Genomic DNA, 25,655 nt, shown 5'->3' with positions numbered 1-25,655 from the left:
ATTTGCGAGTGCAAATGTTATCGTGCATACCAGTGAAGAGCTTTACCGTGCACGAAGGATGAGCTTGCTGGGTGACGAGGCGATGAGTAATACGTTGTAGCTGTGGTTATATTTAGAAACTGCTTCACCAAGTCCCCTGTCGTCACCGCTCTACTGTCCCTACTTCGAGTTATTATTTGGGGGTTTCAATATATTTTTTTTTTTTTGCAAAATTTCTGGCATTCTCTCTGTACCGGTTGCTTTTTTTTTTTTTTTTTTTTTTATGTAGATAGCCATAACTTTATTGTTCCAACAATTAGGGACAACAAACAGAACGAGGCCTTGTGTCACAGGACTCACGCTCACAGGCTTCGTACACAACTGTAAACAGAGTAGTGAACAGTCACTGAGTCAGGTTTTGCTCCTGCAGCGTTTCAGAGCAATAATCTCAGCACTTGCTTTAAAATCAATAACACTTACTCCAGGCTCCAGGCAGCTCATACTGCACCTCTCTTTTCATGCACAACAAACATATTTGTGTACACTTCCATCTCAGGAAGGCTCTTATCCTGATAGAGTTCTTCTAATATTTCGAAGCGTAAATGATAATAGGTCTATATAAAAAAAAACTGATTCTAAGATTCGTTATGCAAGTGACAGCTGATTTGATGATATAAGAACAACCACGGAATGGGTTTCATGAGTAAGGACAGCTCATGAATTAGCATTATGTAATATACTTTATCCACAGGCATTTATATTGTATGAGTTAAAGCCTGAGTCTTGGGCTGCATCAGCAAAGCATCATGTTTATTGAGTATTCTAGAATTAAATTGATCTCAAACTTTTACCAACCAAAATTTGTTGCCGATTGTGCAGTGTTGAAGGCCTTTATTATTGTATTGGCTATAGCCCAACTCTTGGGCTGTATCAGCCAGCCATAGTTTTTTTTATATTAAGTATGTGAAATTAGACTGGATCTCCATGTTCAAAATTTGTTGACGATTGTGAAGTGTTGCAGGCCCTTTTTATTCTATTGGTTATAGCCTGAGTCTTGGGATGCATCAGCAAGCCATAGTTTTTTATAGTAAGTATTTGAAATTACAATGGATCTCCATCTTCAAAAATTGTTTACGATTGTGAAGTGTTAAAGGCTCTTTTTATTGTATTGGCTATAGCCTGAATCTTGGGCTGTTTTAGCAAGCCATAGTTTTTTTTTCTTTTTATTATTAAGTATTCTAAATTAGAATTGATCTCAAACTTCAAAAACTGTTGACAATTCTGAAGTGTTGAAGGCCTTTTTCTATTGTATTGGTTATAGCCTGAGTCTTGGGCTGTATCAGCAAACCATAGATTTTTTTTATTAAGTATTTGAAATTAGAATTGATCTCAAACTTCAAAAATTGTTGAGAATTGTGAAGTGTTGAAGGCTTTTCTATTCTATTGCTTATAGCCTGAGTCAGCAAACCATAGTTTCTTATTGTGTATTCTAGATTAGAATTGATCTCAACCTTTTACCCAACCCAAAAATTGTTGATGATTGGGGAGTGCTCAAGGCTTTTTTTTTAAATCCAGAATTTTGGTAATTGTTATTGTGTTTTTTTTTATGCCATTTAATGAAGCTAAATACGCTTTTGTGTAATTGATAAATATGTGTACAATGCGCTAAGTTATTTTTATTTAATGCGTGAACGTATGTATACCAATAGGAGTTTGTAGATATGACTTAACATATACATGGCATGCTTGACATCGATAGTTACATTGATAAATAAACAGGCATTCACAATCTATTCTACATCTGTAGAGTAAAAGATTAAATGCTCGGACTATCGAAAAGAAAAATATGGCTAATGTTTTTTTTTTTTTCAACCCCTTTGCTTACAAAAAGTCTAGCCCTTGCCTTGTCTCCCTCCTCCTTTATTCATGAAACCCTCGCATTTAGATAAACGCACATCTTCCCAAGCTGATTCCATAACCATCTTTCTTGACAACACCTCTCTCTAAAAGTCTATGTTTAGTGCAAAGCCTTAATATTGTCTGACCACAAATGTCCGTCTTTTCTCCTTCCTAATGGAGGTTTTTCAGTTGGTAGAGAATCATAGGACTGGTAATGGCAGAAGCCTTTGTACAGGTTCCTTAGTACAGAAAATTTAGATTGACAGCCATAATGCTTTGCTTGGTGGATTCTTTCGACAATGTACACAAGCAGACTGCCTTGGGAAGGTTGTAATTTTGCAAACAATTGCTGATGAAACGCCAGAAGATTCAGAGCTCTTGTCGAGCGACACGTCTCAAACACTTATTTTTTTTTCTTTTTGTTAGGGCACAAAACAAGAGAAAATAAATGACGTGGAAGGTTAGAGATTATTAGAAATTATAACAGATTTGGGCTTTGAAAGGAATTGTCTGGGGAGGGCAAGGCTGGGACGATAGCCCCCGGGATGCTGGTAATAGGTACCTTTTGGTACACGGATGTTTGTGGTGGTTTTATCTATTGATGGTGGCTTTCATGATGGGCTAGGCAAGTCCTCTTTACTGCAACATAAGTGTTTGCTGCATCATATGACCCCCATTATAACTACTCAACATTAATGAAGGATGTTAACATAAATGCCTATCCCGCCAATAAAAACGTGGAGAAATGTAGGCAACTGTTTTGCTGTCGAGAATGCTCAGGGAAGGATTTGCATCTCCGTTAACTGTGGGTGTCACCATCTGCCTCACATACCTTGCGGTGTATAGAGGTCAGCTTAAGTTCAACAACAAAGCGAGGCGGCCTTAGATGCCATGATGAATGCTTCGTAATACCAGCTTGTCGCTTGCGTACAGTGTCCATTTTACAGTTTAAAAGGAATATATATATATATATATACATATATATATATATATATATATATATATATATATATATATATATATATATAAATGGGAGCCCATTTTCCAGCCATGTTGACTAAGCCTATTGACCATTCTCTTACCTTTTAGTATTTATGGAAGGGGTGGTGGTGGTGGTGGTAGTGGGGGGGTTGGCTGTGTAGTAAAATGATTTGATCATGTGACACTCAGTAAGTATTGTACTAACTAGTTGTTACAGCTTTCTAATTAGTCACGCTCTTTAATTAAGTGTAAGGAAGTCAACTGAAAGTAGTGTGCATTGGGCAGCCCAGTCCATAATTAATTCAGATTCGTGTTGATAACTACGATATTTGATAACGCTAAACTGTATGCTATTGCATTAACATTGTGGAAGTACTACCACTAGTAATGCTATATTTAAGTTATCGTTGTATTAAATATTCTCTTTTTTTTTTATAAATCCCAAAAGTACCAAGTTCCAAGTGTAGAACACAGGGACGTCCAATTGGTTCTCAAATTTTTGTGATTATTTAGTAGGGCTGTATCAAAATGTTTGAAGATAATTGTGTAAATAGGAATGACTCTATACAGTCATACATGTATACTAGGAACCATATACGCATACATTATTACAGTCATACATGTATACTAGGTACCATATACACATTCATGTATTTTCTTAGCGATCAAAATATATATTTTTTTATTTGCTAAATAAGAGGTCTAGGGTGCCGATTGCATCTGACATTTTTTACCTAATGAGTCATGTTTAACACAATATGGACATTGTACAATATTAAATATGGACATTGTATGGCAAATGGTATATCCAGTACTTGATTGCACAGAAATGTAATTTAGTGTCATTGAGGTGGTGGTTTTTTAAGCGCTTGTCCGCGTAAACTGCCCGTATTAACATCATACTACTGACCTTTGGGGGGGGGGGGGGGGGGGAACGTACAAAACAAATTAACATGGCAAACCCTTATGGCATTTCTTAATTGGATGAAGGATGAGTGCCGTCATCCACCATTTTGCTGCACAGCGCCCCACTCAACAACAAAATGGTGGACCCACCTAACTCAAGTCAACAATTGTGCATTGTTGCAATTGCAATTGTTGCTAGATTACACATTTCGTAAATGTATATATATTTTTTAGGGAGGGTGGAGCATTTTGAAAGAAAACATATAGATACCATAGTTTCATCTCTCTCTCTCATGCATTATTCTTAAATGGTAAATTACGTTATTAAACTTTTTTTTTTATTCCTGGCATAAATGATATGTTTGAAGTATATTTACACCCATGCATGAATATGTATTTAAAATAAATAATTTTTAAGCAAAAAATATGGCGGCATACAAGGCAAAAGCACATTTACATACTTTTGCTAGTTAGCGTGTATTTATTACTTTATACAACTGAGAACAATATTTCAAAAAATGTAAACCGTTCCACTTTTTTCCAGGTTTTGACAGAGACAGTATTTTGCATTTAATTTATGATAGTGGTGTAACATGATTAAAAAAATAAAAAAATACTTTAAGTAATTCAAACTATTTAAAAAAGTAGGTATTGCTTTGCCTTTATAACAGTGTGAATCTATGTGTGGCAATAGATTTGTAAGTGCGCCTGATACCTGCAACATAAAAATTACAAAAATAAACATTTATATTTAAACATAATTCTGTAAACTTAGTTTTTTTATCAAAATAGTCTTGTTTATATTGTTTAGGTCACATTACCACTAAAAATATACATTTTTGCACTGTTTGGGTCAACTCTTATTTATTGTAGAAAATATTTAATATTCTGAACCCTTGGTTTTTGCATACAAGTTTTTGCAGTGGGACAATTTCAAATTAGTCATGGCTGCTTGCCATCCTTCAAACTTATATAAATATTATAGACTGTCTTTTTTTAAATTATTTTTTAGGGATATTGTATCACAGCTACTATTTATAATGTACTTTATCTGTCTTTAGGTAGCATGTAAACAGGGTGAAAATATTATTTATGGAAGGGTGCATTCATTATGCAAACTATGTTGACTATCAAGTCATTTTTGATCAAAAGCTTATCAATATGACAAGTTATTTTCATAGTTTTTTTTTTCCCCCATTCTTATATTTTAAGATAAATATTTTAATAAACAAATACTTGTTAAAAAATAAAATATCCCAAAAAGCGCTGAAAAACGAATTGCCAGATCATAAACTGTATGTAAGTTTATACATAAAAAACGAAACAAAAAAAAAACAACGAATCCCATATTTAATTAAATATAATAAAAAAGATTCACTAGTGCTTGGGGCTTGTTAAATGAACCCATCTAAACAGCATCAGCTCAGGAAGAAATTAGTTGAAATTAAAGATTGCAGCGAAATATCATTTCTAGCTAATCAGAAAGGGCAAAGTATGGATAATAAGTTTGCTGAGAGCACCCAAAGGAAATCTAACAGCTAAAGATGATGTTTAATGCATTAGTCATATCAAAACAATATAGCACGCCCAAGGCACGCAATTCACAGGCTCTCGCTGTTTTGCTTGACACAGTTTCGCCACCAGGAGGGCTAAAATAACTCGTTGCCCAAAAAAAAAAGAAAAAAAGAAATCACAGTTACATAAACAAACACAGCAGAGTGTATCATCTGCAGTTTAAACTCAGTGTCTGCATTTTCTTTAATGCTAAGCAAGCATAATGGGGAAATGCATGCTCAAAAAGTTGGTATTTGCCATTACTTATTAATTAGCACATCCTACTGTTTTTGTGTTTTCTTTTTTTAAAATGTTCTACTTTTACCGCCAGTACACCTGCTTAAATTTTGTACCAGCATCCCATGCATGTAGTCCATCAGCAATATGTGGCCATTTTTTTTATTAATAATAAAGCACCATGAAAGTTTTCCTTTTTTTTTTCTCACCACCTCGATTTTTTTTTTTTTTTGCATAGAATTAAATAATCCAGGGATCCTCAAACTACGGCCCTCCAGCTGTTGTAGAACTACACATCCCATGAGGCATTGTAACACACTGACATTCATAGGCATGATGGGAATTGTAGTTTCTGAACAACTGGAGGGCCATAGTTTGAAGACCCATGAAATAATCGCTCAGCTCTTTTTCAAAATGAACCTACCAAGCAAAAAAGTAACATTACCAATTTTTTGTTAATTCTCCCTGGTTGTTTTTGTCTGTTCATTACTAGCATGCTGCTTAATTAACATTAGTAATGCTCGAATTCTCGTTGCATTGTCCAAAAATTTGCCTAGTGGATTGTTTACTCAACAAATTACTCAGAGATGCAAATAAGAGAATACCTAACCAAAGATAGGTTAAATGACTTGACTGTTTTAAAAGGTATTTTATATGAGGCTGTTAAGGAAATAAGCAGGTATTTAGGAAAATTATATTTCGTTATTTTTTATTTAAAACCCTAAATAATTGAAAACAAATGTTTGGGTTAGAGTAATTTAAATCAGGCGATTTTGGCACAGTTAGTTGTTGTTCTGGACCAATGGTAGTAGATATCTCTTGGCCTTTACTCTGTCCTTTACTTTCATTCATGAAAGGATCGCTCCAGTTTCTCAGCCATGGGCTATTTATCAAAATTGACCCATCAACTAAAAAAATGTATGAGGCTGGTAAGGAAATGAGCAGGTATTTTGGAAAATTATATATTTAAAAAAAAAAACTAAATAATTGTTAACAAACATTACAAGAGTAATTTATATCAGGTAATTCTGTTATGGGACTTATATGACTTTGGCATAAGTAGGGTGTTGTTTTGGATCATTGGTAGTAGATATCTGTTGGCCTTTACTCTGGTCTTTACTTTCATTCATACAATGAAAGTATTGCTCCTGTATCTCAGCCGTGGGCTCTTTTTCAAAATTAACCCACCAAAAAAAAAAGTATGAGGCCTCGTACACACGACCGAGTTTCTCGGCAAAAAACAGCAAGAAACTTGCTGTTTTTTTTTTTGCAGAAGGAAACCAGTTGTGTGTACATTTTTCGACGAGGAAACTGTCGAGGAACTCGTCGAGCCAAAAAGAGAGCATGTTCTCTATTTCCTTGACGGGAATGGAGAAAATTGGCTTGTCGAGTTCCTCGACAGCCTAACAAGGAACTCAACGAGCAAAACGATGTGTTTCGCCCGTCGAGTTCCTGGGTCGTGTGTACGAGGCCTGAGGCTGGTAAAGAAACAAGCAGATATTTTGGAAGATTATATATATTTTTTTAAATTTAAAACCCTAAATAATTGTAAACAAATGTTAAGAGAGTCATTTATATCAGGCAATTCTGTTATGGGACTTGTATGACTTTGGCATAGTGAGTTGTTGTTTTAGATCATTGGTAGTAGATATCTCTTGGCCTTTACGTTGGCCTTTATTCATAGGATGAAAGGATCGCTCCAGTTTCTCAGCCATGGGCTGTTTTTTAAAATTAACCCACTGGCTAAAAAAAAAAAAAAAATCCTATTTGAGTAACATTACCAAATTTTTGCTAATTCACCATGGTTGTTTTTGTCTGCTCAAGGTTGTTGGTCTAAATGGTTGTTGGTTTAATCTCCCTAAGCATTTTATACGGAGAGAATAATCTAACAAGTTGGAAATGTATTTCCAAAGATATCTCAGATTTCTGTCTATTGTCCATGATTGTTTTAGTACCTACCATTGTTCAGCTGGTCAAATTTCAGTTGAATCCTCCCTGAATCTTGTATCAACCTAAACGGTTTGTAAACAGCCATAGGTTTGCATAAAACCAAGAAAATTTAATTTTTAGGTTGGGTCAATTGTGTACTGCCCGTGATACTTTTTTTTTTCTTTTTGCACTCACATCCAAATTTTTTAGGACAAACTTTCAGGTTGTACCCCCTTCTTCAAGGTCCAAATAGTGCTTGGACCTTGAAGAAGGAGGTACACCTTGAAGGTTTGTCCTAAAAATTTGGATGTTAGTGGATAGCTGGTTAAACTGTTGGCTGTTCAGTCCGTAAGAGACAAAAAGAAAATCTCTGGATGTCCTCATCCATGCTAACAACGTGGAATCCCCATTGTATTCAAGCAACGGCGGCATCTGTGGTTGCCTAAATACAATTGTGCCGCTGAACAGTGACTGTATCTGATTGGCCAATCATTTTCCAGCTCAGTCAATTTTTGAATCAACATTTTTAGAGCCAGGTGGTGCTTGCAGGGCCACCCATGGCTTGAATATCGGTAGATTCGGCATAAGTTGGCCAAAATTCTAGCCATCTCTGTCCATTATTAGACCTGATATTTTGTAGAACATCCACAATAATACATGTACACTTTCTGACATTCATTGGAATTTAGAATATTTGATATATTTTTAGATTTCAAATGTTTATATCCTGAGGGGGCATACTCCTGCTCACAACTGCCTTCAATCAGTAAACATAACCCAAAGTTGATATCAGTCAGCATTTTCCACATGTTTGGGTAATAACTGGACAGTGTAGAAATAATCAAGATATAACTTAATTAGATGAAGTCTGCATTGGCTGTATTGGAAATGTTTTTCATTGTTGTTTGCATTTCATGGAAACATTATATGTATGCTGCTTAAGAAAAAAAAAACACCTGAGAATTCTCTCCATCTAATTTTTGTGGTCCAAAAATATTTATAAAAACATGATTTTTATTATTTTCATTGAAATTATGGATGAGCAAGAATAAAAGTGCACAAATCACCCTAGAAGAACCCGTATATCAACACCACATAGTCCAACACCATCATGATGATATATGTTCTGTTCTTGCATGTGTTTGTGCACTTTTATTATTGTTTGTCCATAATTTTAGGAATGGAATAAAAATCATAATGGTGTTTGACTAGGTGGTGTTCATATAGGGGTTCTCCTTGGGTGTTTTATGTACTTTTGTTGTTCTTCATCCATAATTTAATGAATGGAATAAAAATCATGATGGCATTGAACTAGGTAGTGTTGATATACAGGTTCTTCTTGGGTGATTTGTGCGCTTTAAACTTTGTACATCCATAATTTAATAAATCAAACAAAAATCATGATGTGTTGGACTAGGTGGGGTTGATATATGGATTCTTCTTGGGTGATTTGTGCATGTTTATTCTTGTTCATCCATCACAAATGGAAAAAAAAATCATGATAGTGTTGGACTAGGTAGTGTTGATATATGGATCCTTCTTGGGTGATTTGTGCACTTCTTGTTCATCCATAATTTTAACAAATGGAAAAAAAATCATGATAGTGTTGAACCAGGTGGTGTTTATATATGGGATATTCTTGTGTGATTTGCACACATTCGTTTTTTGTTCATTCGTAATTTTATTAAATGGAAAAAAAATCTGGATGGTGTTGGACTAGGTGGAGGTGACATACGGGTTCTACTTGAGTGATTCGAGCACCTTTTAATCTTGTTCATCCACAATTTTGGCAAATGGAATAAAAATCATGTTTTTAAAAATATTTGTGTAAAGTTGGGTACCTTTTAAAGTCTGTTTATTTCTATACTTGCCTATAATTGAATAATTATCAGATGGGGTACCAAGACTGAACCCCTCTATTGTAAGATGTGATCTTCTTGAGCTTTTGTGCACTTTTAATCTTGGTCATCCATAATTTTACCAAATGGAATAAAAAAATCTTTTTTTTATATGTGTGTAAAGTTGGGTACCTTGAAAGTCTGTTTATTTCCATACTTACCTATAATTGATTAATTATCAGATGGAATGCCACGATTGAAGCCTTTTATTGTAAGATATGTTCTTCTTGAGTTTTTTGTGCACTTTTAAACTTGTTCATCCATTATTTTACCAAATGGAATAAAAGTCATGTTTTTTTATTATATGAAGTTGGGTACCTTGAAAGTCTGTTTATTTCCCTACTTACCTATAATTTATTAATTATCAGATGGGTTACCATGATTCAAGCTCTCTATTGTAAGATATGTAATTTTTGTTGCCAGCTTAAAGGGATACTAACAGGGTAGACCATGGGTCTTCAAACTAAGACCCTCCAGTTGTTCAGGAACTACAATTCCCATCATGCCTAGTCATGTCTGTGAATGTCAGTGTGTTACAATGCCTCATGGGATGTGTAGTTCTACAACAGCTGGAAGGGTGTAGTTTGAGGATCCCTGGGTTAGACATTTGTGAAATGCCATGAAAATGTTTTTTTTGAAGGTGCAAGGTCTACATTACTTATCTTGATCCTTGCTCCGTTGGACAGGCATGTCCATTGTTCCTCCGCCTGATATGCACATGTAAGCTTTATGTTTTATAGTGAACAATGAATGATGACAATGCTGGAGAGTACACCACTAAAAATAAGTTCCCGATGGTAGATTTCATATTCCAGCCATGTTAGGTTTCCTTTTATATGTTTGAGACAATAAGCAGCCTCTCTTTAGCCCAAATGGTGAAATAGAACAGTCTAATGGACCGTTTTCATCTGTCCAAACCGATCGTGTGTGCGCGCCATCAGTTATTTATCCATAGGTTCAAAAAAAGCAATCTTGTTTTAAATTTAACCGATGGATACCTAACCGATAGAAAAAAAATTATCGTTTGTAGGCACGTCCATCGGTTAAAAATCCACGCATGTTCAGAATCAAGTCGACGCATGCTTGGAAGCATTGAACTTCGTTTTTTTCAGCACGTCGTTGTGTTTTACGTCACCGCGTTCTGATACGATCGGTTTTTTAACTGATGGTGTGTAGGCGCGACAGACCATCAGTCAGCTTCATCAGTTAACCGATGAAAACGGTCCATTAGACCGTTCTCATCGGATGGACCGATCGTGTGTACAGGGCTTGACTTGTTAAAGATTCCATGATAAGGGTACAGTTCATATTTGTAGATTTCAAGCAAAAATTTTAAAAAATTTCATATAGGTTTACATGTGCTTTAAGGGAAAAGTGAGCGCAGAGGATGTAGAAGTTTGTAGAATAGGTGCAGCCATAAAAACTAGCAGGTCTACTTTCCATGGAGGGATATTTTCTACATTTACTGATTAATTCCCTTACTTTTGCTTCTTGAATGACCGGTGCCCCAAGGTTACTGGTGGTCCTCATTGGTAGCAGACAAATTTTGCAATTTTCAAACAACCATTTTCAAATAACTTTTTGTTTGTGAGTAAAGGCTCTATAAGAAAACTAAGAAAATGGGGCAAATATTTTCGTCCAAAAAACTTTCGTACGGGTTTCGTATAGTGTGTACACAACTTTTGACAGCCGATCAAATTTTTCGTACGAACATTCCCAAAGGGCCAAACTCCTAAAATTTTCTTATACGGGATGATTTTCGTTTAATGTGTAGCGTTTTCGTACGATTTTCGTACAAGAAAAATCAGAAAAGAAAGACTGCGTATGATTAGAAAAAATAAACAACAAAAAAAAGCCTTTGTCGTACGAGAATATTCGTAAGAATTTTTGTACAATTTTTTTTTCATTGGTTCCGATCGATTTGCAATGAAACACAGAGAAAAATCGGACGAACCTTTGCCCGACTTTCTTATAGTGTGCACTCCACTTGAAGGTCCATTTACATTTTTTTTACACTGCATTGCGGTGCCCTAATAATTATGCGCTTACATGTGTTGCAATAAGGGAACTCAGTCATCGCAGTCAAAATAGGACATGCATATTTTTTTCAATACAGCGCACCATAACCCACTTTTTTATTTCCATGCATCGTGGTGCGTCACAGTGCACAGTTACTGCATCACATAGGTGCAAATGAGCCCTAATGGTTTCATACAAGTAATAATTTAGTAGTGTATAACCTGTAATTAGTCCAAACAATGTACAATAAAAATAGACCAAACGTTGTAACTTTCTGTTGCAATAAAGTTTGTTGAAAAAAAGACCAAACGCTTTATTGTTTTCACTTTACATTATATGTAAACCCAATCACTAAACCCACATACAGTAAAACCTTGGTTTGAGAGTAACTTGGTTTGAGAGCGTTTTGCAAGACAAGCAAAAATGTTTAATACATTTTGACTTGATATACGATGTCTTGATATACAAGTAGCGTCATGTCACAACTGAGTATAAAATAGAAGAAAGGCGCCTCTAAGGTCGCGTACACACGGTCGGACCAAACCGATGAAAACGGACTGAGGTTCAGTTTCATCGGTCCAAACCGACCGTGTGTACGGCCCATCGGACTTTTGTCCTTCAGGCCAAAGTTTTAGAACTTGCTTTAAAATCGGACTGATGGACGCCTGACCGTCGGTCAAAACCGATGGTTAGTACACAAAAGCATCGGTTCAAAACCCGCGCATGCTCAGAATCAAGTCGACGCATGCTTGGAAGCATTGAACTTCGTTTTTTTCAGCACGTCGTGTGTTTTACGCCACCGCGTTCTGACCCGAACGGTTTTTGAACTGATGGTGTGTACGCACATCAGACCATCAGTCTGCTTCAGCGGTGAACCAATGAAAACGATCCGTCGGACCATTCTCATCGGATGGATCGACCGTGTGTACGCGGCCTAAGTGTAGCAATATGGTTACATTTAATGAAGGTACAACATTTAGCAACTTATTGCTACACTTAGAGGCGCCTCTCCTCTCTTTGATACTCTGTAGATCCTGCTGGATTTTGCTTCTAATCCCCTTGTGGAGGCTTCCATTTGTGGATGGACATTTTATGGTTACACAACCTATCACATTGCTATAATCTTTTTATATGGACTATAAACTGAAGGACTTATGAATAAATGGTTGTGAAAAGAATCATCTGAGTTTCCATGATTTCTTATGGGGAAATTTGCTTTGATATACAAGTGCTTCGGATTACAAGCATGTTTCTGGAACGAATTATGCTTGCAATTCAAGGTTTTACTGTATAGGCTTTTACATGTAAACGTTTTCTCAATACTTGTAAATCAAAAAAATAAATACCTGGTTGTTCCGCCATGAATGTCCTTGTTTAAGCATGAGAAATAGAACTGCAGGTTGATCCACTTTTGCTGCAAACACTACTAACTAGTGCAAATTCTTGATTTCAGTCCATGTGAAATGGGATACAACAGGTAGCATGACCTCCTATATATCCCACGCTCACAAGTGCTTCTTCCCAGAGAGAATGGGGTACAACACTTACTCTATGAATAAGCATTTGTGATCAAGAAATGCATAAGATATCTTGCTACCTGTTGAACCCCATTTTAAATGAACTAAAATAAAGAATTTGGGGTAGATTCACAGACAAGATACGACGGCATATCTCTGAGTCCGGCAGGTCGTATCTATGCGCCTGATTCATAGAATCAGTTACGCATAGATTTCTATTAGATCCGACCGGCGTAAGTCTCTTACGCCGTCGGATCGTAACTGCATTTTTCCTCTGACCGCTAGGGGCGTGTATGCTGATTTACGCGTCAAAATATGTAAATCAGCAAGATACGCGAATTCACGAACGTACGCCCGGCCGACGCAGTACATTTACGCTGTTTACGTTAGGCTTTTACTGGCGTATAGTTACCCCTGCTATATGGTGGCATAAGTGCGGCGTACCAATGTTAAGTATGGCCGTCGTTCCCGCGTCAAATTTTTTATTTTTTACGTCGTTTGCGTAATTCGTCCATGAATGGGGCTGGACGTCATTTACGTTCACGTCGAAACCAATGACGTCCTTGCGGCGTACTTTGGAGCAATGCACACTGGGAGATTCCACGGACGGCTCATGCGCCGTTCGGGAAAAACGTCAATCACGTCGGGTCAAGCCTAATTTACATAACACACGCCCACCTCTTCACTATTTGAATTAGGCGGGCTTACGCCAGCCTATTTACGCTATGCCGCCGCAACTTTCTTTTAAGAATACGGCACTTGCCTGTAAAAGTTGCGGAGGCGTAACGTAAATAGGATCCGTTACGCCCGCACAAAGAAACGCCGATCTACGTGAATCTACCCCTTTGGATTTAACATTGGAGTTCCATCATCCATCAGATCATTGTCTCTCAACTGAGCACTTGGGTTGTCACCCTGTCCCACAGGCTACCCATGGAGACTACAAGTGCCAGGGTGAATATGTATGTATATATTTATATATATATATATATATATATATATATATATATCAGTGTTTCTCAACTCCAGTCCTCAAGGTGCCCCAACAGGTCATGTTTTCAGGCTTGCCATTATTTTGCACAGGTGATTTGATCAGTTTCACTGCCTTAGTAATTACCACAGCTGCTTCATCTTATGGAAGTCCTGAAAACATGACCTGTTGGGGCGCCTTGAGGACTGGAGTTGAGAAACACTGATTATATATATATATATATATATATATATATATATATATATATATAGAGTATCTCACAAAAGTGAGTACACCCCTCACATTTTTGTAAATATTGTATTATTTCTTATATCTTTTCATGTGACGACACTGAAGAAATGACACAATATTGTGTAGTGAGTGTACAGCTTGTAATGCAGTGTAAATGTGCTGTCCCCTCAAAATAACTCAACATACAGTACAGCCATTAATGTCTAAACCGCTGGCAAAAAAGTGAGTACACCCCTAATGCCGCATACACATGATCGGTCAATCCAATGAGAACGGTCTGATGGACCGTTTTCATCAGACCAAATCGATCGTGTGTAGGCCCCATCGGTTATTTATCAATCGTTAAAAACATTTGAAACTTGTTTTAAATTTAACCGATGGATACCTAACCGATAGAAAAAAAACGATCGTTTGTAGGCACGGTTAAAAATCCACGCATGCTCAGAATCAAGTCGACGCATGCTTGGAAGCATTGAATTTCGTTTTTTTCAGCACGTCGTTGTGTTTTACGTCACCGCGTTCTGACACGATCGTTTTTTTTAACTGATGGTGTGTAGGCACGAATGACCATCAGTCAGCTTCATCGGTTAACTGATGGAAAAATCCATCAGACCGTTCTCATCGGATTAACCGATCGTGTGTACAGGGCATAAGTGAAAATGTTAAAATTGGGCCCAATATGTGACTCATTACTGTTACAAGGTCTCAGGTGTGAATGGGGAGCAGGTGTGTTAAATTTGGTGTTATCGCTCTCACTCCCTCATACTGGTCACTGGAAGTTCAACATGGCACCTCATGGAAAAGAACTGAAAAAAATTATTGTTGCTCTACATAAAGATGGCCTAGGCTATAAAAAGATTGCCAAGACCCTAAAAACTGAGCAAAATGGGAAAGTATAGCCTCATATAGAAATAAATAATAAAGAATAAAATTGTACCATCATCCCAGTTATAGTGAAAAAGGGGGAGAGTGGGGGTGAGGGAATAGTGGCTGAGGCTAGACCCAAGACCGCCACTCAAATTGGTTTGAAGGGACTATTTCGGTACTAATAAAATATGGTTGACAAAATAGTATAAAACGTTTATTGGTATAAAAACATTATTGTCCATAAAATTGCAAAACAAACAATTAATTGTACACATCAATGATCAAAACTGAGCTGCAGCATGGTGGCCAAGACCAAGGTCTCTAACATCCACCAGCTCTGTGATGTCATCATGGAGGAGTGTAAGAAGACTCCAGTGACAACCTGTGAAGCTCTGGTGACCTCCATGTCCAAGAGGGTTAAGGCAGTGCTGGAAAATAATGGTGCCCACACAAAATAATGACACTTTGGGCCCAATTTGGACATTTTCACTTAGGGGCGTACTCACTTTTGTTGTTAAACATTAATGGCTGTTTGTTGAGATATTTTGAGGGGACAGAAAATGTACACTGTTATACAAGCTGTACACTCACTACACAACATTGTAGCAAAGTGTCATTTCTTCAATGTTGTCACATGAAAAGATAGAAGAAAATATTTACAAAAAATGCGAGGTGTGCACACTACTTTTTATTGAAATATAAGCAATTTTAACCACATCATCGTCCTGGAAGATTTCTCCTGTTCTGAATCTACCCCCCCTCTTTCTCTCTCTTTCAAACCCTCCCGGTGTGGGCGCTTTACTGAGACACTCACTGGGGCAGATTCAGATAGAGATACGCCATCGTATCTCTGAGATCCGACGGTCGTATCTATGCGACTGATTCATAAGAATCAGTTCCGCATAGATCTCCCTTAGATCCGACAGGTGTAAGTGACTTACACCGTTGGTTCTTAGGCTGCAATCTCCCGCCGGCCGCTAGGTGGCGCTTCCATTTGTATACGCAACGAATATGCAAATGAGGAGATCTGCCGATTCAGAAACGAACGCCCGCCCGTCGCTTTTTTTTTACATCGTTTGCGTTCGGCTTTTTCAGGCGGATAGTTACCCCTGCTATATGCCGCGTATCCTATGTTAAGTATGGCCGTCGTTCCCGCGCAGAGTTTTTAAATTTTATGTCGTTTGCGTAAGTCAGTCGCGAATACGGATGGACGTAATTTACGTTCCCGTCGAAACCAATGACGTCCTAGCGACGTCATTTGGAGCAATGCACGCTGGGAAATTTAGCCGGCGGCGCATTGGCAGTTAAATCGGCGTGGGGACGCGCCTGATTTAAATAATACACTCCCGCTAGCCGCGGAATTTGAATTCCGCCGGGGGATTTACGATCCGCCCCCGCAAGTTTTGAGGTAAGTGCTTTCTGAATACAGCACTAGCCTCTCAAACTTGCGCCGGAGGATCGTAAATCAGATAGATTACGCGGATTTAAAGATCCGCTGATCTATCTGAATCTGCCCCACTGAATACGCACTCTCGCAGAACCCTAAACTGGCTCTCACCCGCAACTCCTTCTTCCACCCCCCCCCCCCCCCCCTGTTATTTTCCCACACGATCCTCACCTATATGAAATATCTATATGGGATATCATCTCTTTTTCTAAGTTACAACCTAGAAATGGGTTTAATACCTATCAAATTCTTGATTGATACCTGAGAGTTTTTATATCCTACATCAGTGATGGCGAACCTTGGCACCCCAGATGTTTTGGAACTACATTTCCCACAATGCTCAACTACACTGCAGAGTGCATGAGCATCATGGGAAATGTAGTTCCAAAACATCTGGGGTGTCAAGGTTCACCATCACTGTCCTACATGATCGAAGGTAATGGTATACATTTCATTCCCCTGTAAACCTGTATTCCTTGACTCTTCCCCGATGAAGGTGAGATTGCTCATACGTTTGTTATCTTTATGTAATTGATTTCTGATGGTTCTCATTTATTTCTGTACCTACTTGACTTTCGAAACTCAATAAAATCTATTGATGAGGCAGAGTGGAAGCTGGATGGATATGCCCCCACCCGGTCACAGTTGGTTCCCATCAGAGGTGTTGGGCTGGACTGGAGGCATAGCCGGCATCTCCTAGAATCCGCCAGAGCTCCACAGTTCTATTTTTTTCGTGGTCAGCCTATATTTGCTCTTTAACGATTGCATTGTTTAAAGGGGTTGTAAAGCTTCCCTTTTATTCACCTTAATGCATCCTATCCTGGCCCCCCAGCCCCCCCCCCCCCCCGTTTACTTACCTGAGCCCTCGAAAGTCCAGCATCGTGAACTTCTCGGCTGTTCTCGGCTCTTCATTGGATGATTGATAGCAGCGCAGCCATTGGCTCCCGCTGCTGTCAATCACATTAATGACACGGCGCATCGGGGGCGGGGCCGACTGATACACTTGGTGGCTATGGCCACCACTGTATCACAATGGAGCGTATCCCAGAAGGGGGTTAGCTCTTGTGGGGAGGAGCCCAGACAGCCACCGTGGGACCCCAGAAGACGTGGATCGAGGCCACTCTGTGCAAAACGAACTGCACAGTGGAGGTAAGTATAACATGTTTGTTATTTTAAAAAAAAATGTATAAGCGATGGAAAATATCCCATCTGAATGTTTGTACACTTTATTCCTCATGAAAACTGGGGCGGGGCGGTTACATCCAATAGCCGTCGTTGAAGGAGTATAAAGAGAAAGTGACAGCGCCGAGTAGCCACGCCCTCTGTCGAAGTCGGAAGTGACGAAACGCATCAGTGTGTGGCTACCACGGCGCAACAAGGAAGGAAGGAAACTGCGTTCCACCACTGACCAACCAGGACGTATCAACACAGCACTGCTCAGCACGCGTGCGGCCCCTAGTTTGGGAGGACGGCGGTGATAGCGGTGAACCCTTTCCTTATTCTGTTTATTCACAAGTGATTTACCTGTACGGGCATTCTAAGTGGGGCAGTTAACTGTTTGGGGGGCATCTTTCTAAACAGAATTATACTATTGCAGTATTTTTTGTTTTCTTATACTGTATGTGCCTCTACTGAGATTAAGCCTCACGACCTTTTTGGAAGAAGGATGTTGTTTTGACATAGGAGAAGCGATTTTAAGCTTTATTTACCTTATTTGTGGTAAGTCTGAACCCCGGTGGGGAAGCGGGACCCACTTTTTGGTGGAATCATTGGATTGGTGTAGGGTGCTCTAACATCTTTTCTCTGATCACCTGTCACAACATTTCAGCCTTTTTTGCTTCTGGGTTTAATTCTGGAGCTGGACCTCATCCAGCCATATAGCGCTGTTTTATCATCTGAACCCCAGTTCTTTGATTTTGATACTTTGTTTTTTTTATATATATATATATATATATATATATATATATATATATATATATATATATTTATTTATATATATTTATTTATATATATTTATTTATTTATTTATATATTTATTTATTTTTATGAGTGGTTTATTTAAATAATTGGATCTCTTGTATGTTTTTATATACATTTGGGTACTGGGTGTTTTTCTGTTGGTGTAGTGATGGGAGTTGTTTAGGTTTTCTCTCTTGTTTTATAATTAGTGGTCAATATATCTCATTAGTTGTGAGTTTAATAATAATAGAATGGCTTATGGTTGTTAGTTACTAGTCTATTAGTCTATATATTGCAGTGTTTACATGATGGATTTGCTTTTTTGTGGGACCTGATGAAGTGCATGCTGCCTGAAACTGTTGCCAATATTGAATTGTATTGTATGTGAATAGGAAAGTGCAAACCCACTGGATGTATGTTTTTATGATATACAGTGTATGTATATATTATGTATATATATATATATATATATATATATATATATATATATATATATATATATATATATATATATATATATATATATATAAAAATATAAATAAATATATATATATATTGTTATATATATATATATATATATATATTGTAGTTTGTTGGTTGGTCATGCTAAGTACTAGACATACACAGTTATTCAGAAGCGTTATATACGTTTTTATCTGTTTGTTTTCCAAAATGTATAGTGACACATTTACAGTCATACTGTATCATGGACATTTTGAGGTTGATTTACTAAAGGCATACAGATTATTCATTTTCTAAGTGAATTTTCCCTGTAGATCAGGAAATAAGTTGAAGCTCTGCTGACTTCCATCATCCAATCATGTGCCAGCAAAAAAAAAAGGTTTCTTTGTATGTGATTGGGTAATCTCTGCCAAGCGAACTTCACCACATTCACTAAAGTATGGGAAAATGCCCTTGCAAAGTGAGGTTAAGTAAATTAGCCCCCTAATGTAATCATGTTGCTTTGATTAAAGTGATATTAAAGGTTTCCTTTTTTTCCCCTAATAACAAACATGTTATACTTACAGTACCTGCTCTGTGCAGTTGGTTTTTCACAGGACAGCCCCGATCCTCCTCTTCTCAGGTCGCTCGCTGGCTCTCTTGGCCCCTCCCTCCTGCCAAGTGCTCCCAGAGCAAGCTGCTTGCAATGGGGAAGCCCAAGCAGGCTTGTTCCCGAGCCACGGCTCTGTGTGTCCATTCACACACAGAGCCACGTCTTGGCCCTGCCCCCTTTCTCTCCTCATTGGCTCACTGGCTGTGATTGACAGCCAATGGCTTCTGCTGCTGTCTCCGCCAATGAGGTGGTAGAGACCCCATAGAGCCGAGGCTCTCGTGCACATCGCTGCTCATCTGGCCCAACACTGTACCCCCCCCCCCCTGCTGTTCTGTCCCTCTGCTGAACCCCCTTCTCATCTCTTCCACCACTGTACCTCCCTGCACATCTGCCCCACCGCTGTACCCTCCTGCTCTTCTTTTCCACCTCTGAACCCCTCTTGTTTATTTATCCCACAGCTGTACCACGTGGCAAAGCCCATGTTTTCTGTACGAATTGCTGTGTTCAGAAACGGGCAGATGTAAATGCATCGTGACACAAGCGTGATGTGCATTTGCAGTGTGTTTCCAAAACGTGCAACAAACTGCACATTTCTGTGCGGGAGCTGCATAGGCTGAAATGCACACATGTGAATGCAGCCTAATTGGTAATGACACTCCAACCACGGTTAACAGACACGTGTTTTGCTGCGTGTTTGTCATGTGACAAAATGTTACATAGTTACAGTAGTTGGTAAGGTTGAAAAAAGACACAAGTCTAACAAGCCCAACCTATGTGTGTGATTATAGGTCAGTATTACATTGTATATCCCTGTATGTTGTGGTATGTTGTGGTCATTCAGGTGCTTATCTAATATACAAAAGAGAGCAAAGAAGCGGGACTTTATATTAAGTACGCAGAGGATTAAGTGTTGTGTGGCATTATCTAATCGTTTTTTTAAACTATCGATGTCCCCCGCTGAAACCACCGCCTGTGGAAGGGAATTCCACATCCTTTCCGCTCTTACAGTAAAGAACTCTCTACGTAGTTTAAGGTTAAACTGCTTCTCTTCTAATTTTATTAAATTCCCTTTCGCAGAAAAGTTTTATCCTTATTATGGGGTCACCAGTACGGCATTTGTACATTGAAATCATATCCCCTCTCAAGCGTCTCTTCTCCAGAGAGAATGGCCCGGATTCACAGACATCAGCGCATATTTATGCCGCTGTAGCGTATCTCTTTTACGCTACGCCGGCGCAACGCACAGAGGCAAGCACTGGATTCACAAAGCACTTGCTCCCACTCGTTGTTAAAGATACGCTGGGTTTCCTTGGCGTAAGCCAGCGTAGGTGGAAGTGGGCGTGAGCCATGCTAATGATGCGTGATCCCATGCAAATGATGGGCCGAGCGCCATAGAAGTACTTAAAATGAACGGCGCATTCGCAGTCCCGTGTCCGCATCCCAGTGCGCATGCTCAGAATCACGTCGAGACAACTGCCTAAGATACGTTGAATCACTGCCTACAACATGAACGTAACCTACGCCTAGTCATATTCACGTACAACGTAAACGACAAAAGATACGATGGCTTGTGTTCCCTGGTCCATACCTTTGCATGAGTTGCGCCTCCTATATGGGGAATAACTGTACAAAGCTGGCACTTGGTAAGAGTATGGAACTAAATTAAAGTAGTAGTGGAGACAGAGAAATAGCCAGGGTCAACAGAGAGCAAGTCATCAGGTGCAGAACCTTTAGCTGAATCAGAGTCGTGGATAATTCTTGGTACACACTATCAGTTTTTTACGTTCAACCCAGCAGGCTGAACAAAAACAAACTAGGGAATTCGGGAGGAGTGTGCTGTACTAACTATGCAATGTTAGTATGAAGGAGCGCATGAAGGGGGAGCGGAGGAGGAGGGGAGGGGGCGGAGGAGCACACAGAAGGGGACTGGACGAGGAGGGGGTCACCAGAGCAGGACGGGGGGCCCGGAGGAGCCCACTGAGAAACACAGAGGAGGACTCATAGGGGAGCGGGAGGAGGATACAGGGGACATTCAGGAACAATCGGTGTTTTATCGGCGGGGGAAGTTATAATCACCGATCTCCTTGTGTGATTCTCCTCCTCTCCCCTCCGCGGCTTTCAGCTGCTTTATTGAAAGCCACACAGGGAGATCGGTGATTAAAACTTCCTGCCGCCACACCGATTGTTTCTGAGTGTCCAGGTATCGGACTAGGCATCAGGAGCATTTGCATGATTACAAGTATTCCTACAAATGCTCAGTATCAAGACCGATACTATAGTATCGGTATTGGTACAACCCCACTCACAGCCATTGGCTGCCAACGCTGATCAAATTGGAATCAGATGTTGGTTTTCCAGCATGCCCGTTAAGCTGGCTTCTGTTGGACAAGCTGGTGTACACACGGGCCGAATGTTGATCGGTTTCTGTTTAACCGGCCGATACTGGTCAATGTTTGGGCCCGTGTATACCAGGTATAAAGCTAAGGTCAGGAACTGGGAGGCGCCTGTACAGAGCAGGATTAAAGATCAGATAAGGGAAGAGCCGTGTCAGTAACAGGAATCAGATGCAGAACGCAGGTCAGAAAACAAAGAACAAGCTGTAGACCAATCAGCACCAGCATTTAGTTGGGGACAACCCTACTCACAGCCATTGGCTACCAGCGCTGATCAGATGTTGGTTTTCCCAGCATGCCCGTTTGACAGAATCCAACCATTTAGCCGGCTTCTGTTGGACAAGGTGGTGTACATACGGGCCGAATGTTGGTCGATTTCTGTTGAACTGGCTGATACCGGACGATATTTGGGCCCGTGTGTACCAGGCTTAAAGCTAAGGTCAGGAACTGGGAGGCAGCTGTACAGAGCAGGATCCAAGATCAGATAAGGGAGGATCTGGGTCAGTAACAGGAATCAGATGCAGGACACAGGTTAGAAAACAGAACAAGCTGTAGACCAATCAGCGGAAACATTTAGTTAGAACATCCCTTAAATAGGCCACCTGGTGCCCACACTGGCTAACAGGAATTCCCTGACAGTGTCTCATTTTGTGGAGAACAGTCCCACTGGAGCCACTGTACCCTGTTATAATCTGATTGATTTACCAAAAATTCATATTCTTCGAACCACCTTCATTTTTGTCTGGAAGGGTATGAGTCAGAAGATAGCTAAGAAGTAAGGCGAGTAAGGCCCCGTACACACGTCCGAGAAACTCGACGGGCAAAACACACCGTTTTGCTCGTCGAGTTCCTTGTGAAGCCGCCGAGGATCTCGGCGAGCCAAGTTTCCCCATTGACTAACGAGGAAATAGAGAACATGTTCTCTATTTGGCTTGACAAGTTCCTCGTCGGTTTCCTCGGCCAAAAGTGTACACACGACCGGTTTCCTCGGCAGAATACGGCTCCCATCGAGTTTCTGGCTGAATTCTGCCGAGAAACTCGGTCGTGTGTACGGGGCCTAAATGTGACTAGTGCGTGCGCTAATGTGCAGTTTCACTTTAAAACTGCTCCGTCTTTATTGGAAACTCCACTATTAGTCCGGTGTTTGGTAATTATCCCCTTCGGATTTTCAGATTGTGTGACCGTTACAATTTAATTCCTTGTGTAACCAGCCTGGAATGTTTTTGCTTTTGTAACTCCAGTTCTTCTGCATTCTGCTGCCAGGCAAATAATTAATCGTATAAAAGTGGGAGTGTTCCGCGCTTGCTGTAATGAGAGCTGCTGCCTTGACTGAGACACCTATGTGTAGGGTCCAATCTGAAAGTAAAAGAAAATATAGTAGTTGTGGCGCTGCTCTATCAATTGAAAAGTGCTAATAATTTGACTGACACCGTATACCAAAAACTGAAAGTAAAGAATGAGGGGAGCGAGAGGGTGGGACTTGCCGCTTGCCGACTGCCTCACATAAATATACGTTGGCAGAACGGCACGGGCAGGCAAAGCAGCGTATATATACGTTGCTTTAAATCCTTCCCCCTAGTCTCCATGACCATGCCCGCAGGATCGCGCGGACTCGATGTCCGCTGATGTCCCACAATCAGGTCACGGAACGGCAGAACGGGGGGGGGGGGGGTGTCTTTGTAAACAAGACATCTGTAAACAAGACATCTCCCTATTCTGCCTAGTGACATAGCACTGCTCATCTGCTCTCTCTCATCAGGAGCAGCGATCAGTGATGTGTCACAGTAAGCCATGCCCCCTAACAGTTAGAAGCACTCCCTAGGACACACTTAACCCTTTCAGCACCCCCTAGTGGTTAACCCCTTCCCTGTCAGTCACATTTACACAGTAATCACTGCATTTTTATAACACTGATCGCTGTATAAATGTGAATGGTCCCAAAATAGCGGCAAAAGTGTCCGATGTGTCCGCCATAATGTCGCAGTGACGATAAAAATAATAATAAAAATGCCATAAAACTATCCCCTATTTTGTAGATGCTATAACTTTTGCACAAACCAATCAATAAACGCTTATTGTGATTTTTTCTTACCAAAAATATGTAGAAGAATACGTATCGGCATAAGCTGAGAAAAAATTTCCTTTTTTAAAAAAAAGAATGATATTTATTATAGCAAAAAGTCCAAAATATAGCTTTTTAAAAAAATTGTCGCTCTATTTTTGTTTATGGCGCAAAAAAAAAAAAAAAAACGCAGAGGTGATCAAATACCACCAAAAGAAAGCTCTAATTGTGGGAAAAAAAGGACGTCAATTTTGCACAATTGTCAGTTAAAGCGACGCAGTGCCGAATCGCAAAAAGTGCTCTGATCTTTGGGCCGCCAAACGGTCTGAGCATATAGGAAGTTTATTGATTAATATATGGTACAAACATATATATACATCTAGTATCAATTATAAACGATAAAATGGTAATGACAATGAACATGGCAATGACATAGGTATTTCATGATATAAGCACAATAATATTCCACAGTTCACCAGGAACAAAATTGTATTAAACCATAAAAAACGGTGTAGTGCCTGCAGGACCTATGGCCTCACTACTCCTGTAAAGGTGGGTAATGAATAAGAACTGTAGGGGTCTGGGTAAATATTGATAGAAACATGGCATCTGGTAGCTCTACGTGTTTTGTGGCTTTTATGCCACTCATCAGGAGCAAGTGCGTGATGTGTCTAGAATAGAAAATATTATATATGAATAGTCTAATATATACAGACATAAAACAGGGGTGGGGTAAAAAGGGGGACACCAGGTGCATGCTTACGGACTGTAGTTTGTGTATTGGTGGTATGGTGCCGGGCACCGCAGGCCTATCCGAGGGCACCTCCAACCGGGAGCTGTGGCAGACAAGACAGCAGTGGCGACCCACATAAGCATCTGTACGTCCTCTTTAAGCGCCCGCGACCCGGTCCAAAGCTCCGTGACCCCTGCCGCGGGACCCGCAGACCCGATCGCCACCGGAGTCCCGCGATCGGTTCCCGGAGATGAAGAACGGGGAGAGCTGTGTGTAAACTCAGCTTCCCCGTTCTTCACTGTGGCGCTGTCATTGATCGTCTGTTCCCTGATATAGGGAAAGGCGATCAATGACATCACACATCCAGCCCCGCCCCCTACAGTTAGGAACACATATGAGGATACACTTAACCACTAGGGGGCGCTGAAGGGGCTAACTCCCAAATGGCAATTGTCATTTTCACAATAAACAATGCATTTTTATAGGATTTTTTTTTGCTGTGAAAATGACAATGGTCCCAAAAATGTGTCAAAATTGTCCGAAGTGTCCGCCATAATGTCGCAGTCACGAAAAAATCACTGATCGCCGCCATTAGTAGTAAAAAATGTTTTTTTTTATAAAAATGCAATAAACCATACCCTATTTTGTAAATGCTATAAATTTTGCGCAAACCAATCGATACGTCTCGGCCCAAAAATGAGGAAAAAAAAAAACATGTCAGCATGTCCGCGCCCCCCCCCCCCCCGCTTCTCAACTTTAATGTGACATGTCATTCTGCTTAGGACCCCAGGGAGGTCAGGATAGGCACTGATTGTAAGCTCCTTGAGTGTAGGGTCTGATGTGAATGTACAATGTATATGTAAAGCGCTGTGTAAATTAACGGCGCTATATAAGTACCTAAATAATAATAATAATAATAATAAAGTGACAAGTTCTGGGTAATGTGCAAAATGACCGGTAAACCAAAAAAATACTCTATAATCAATTAATCGGTTTATA

General features: G+C 39.7%; 1 protein-coding gene across 1 annotated transcript in view; it reads left to right on the top strand.

The window, feature by feature from the left end:
• Nucleotides 1-25,655, top strand: part of VAX2 (ventral anterior homeobox 2) — a 143,063-nt gene that overhangs the window by 873 nt on the left and 116,535 nt on the right. The gene's annotated exons all lie outside the window — the stretch shown is intronic.

The sequence above is a fragment of the Rana temporaria genome, chromosome 1 (genome assembly GCF_905171775.1).
Source record: "Rana temporaria chromosome 1, aRanTem1.1, whole genome shotgun sequence".
Taxonomy (NCBI): domain Eukaryota; kingdom Metazoa; phylum Chordata; class Amphibia; order Anura; family Ranidae; genus Rana; species Rana temporaria.
This window is presented reverse-complemented; position numbering and strand designations above follow the sequence as displayed.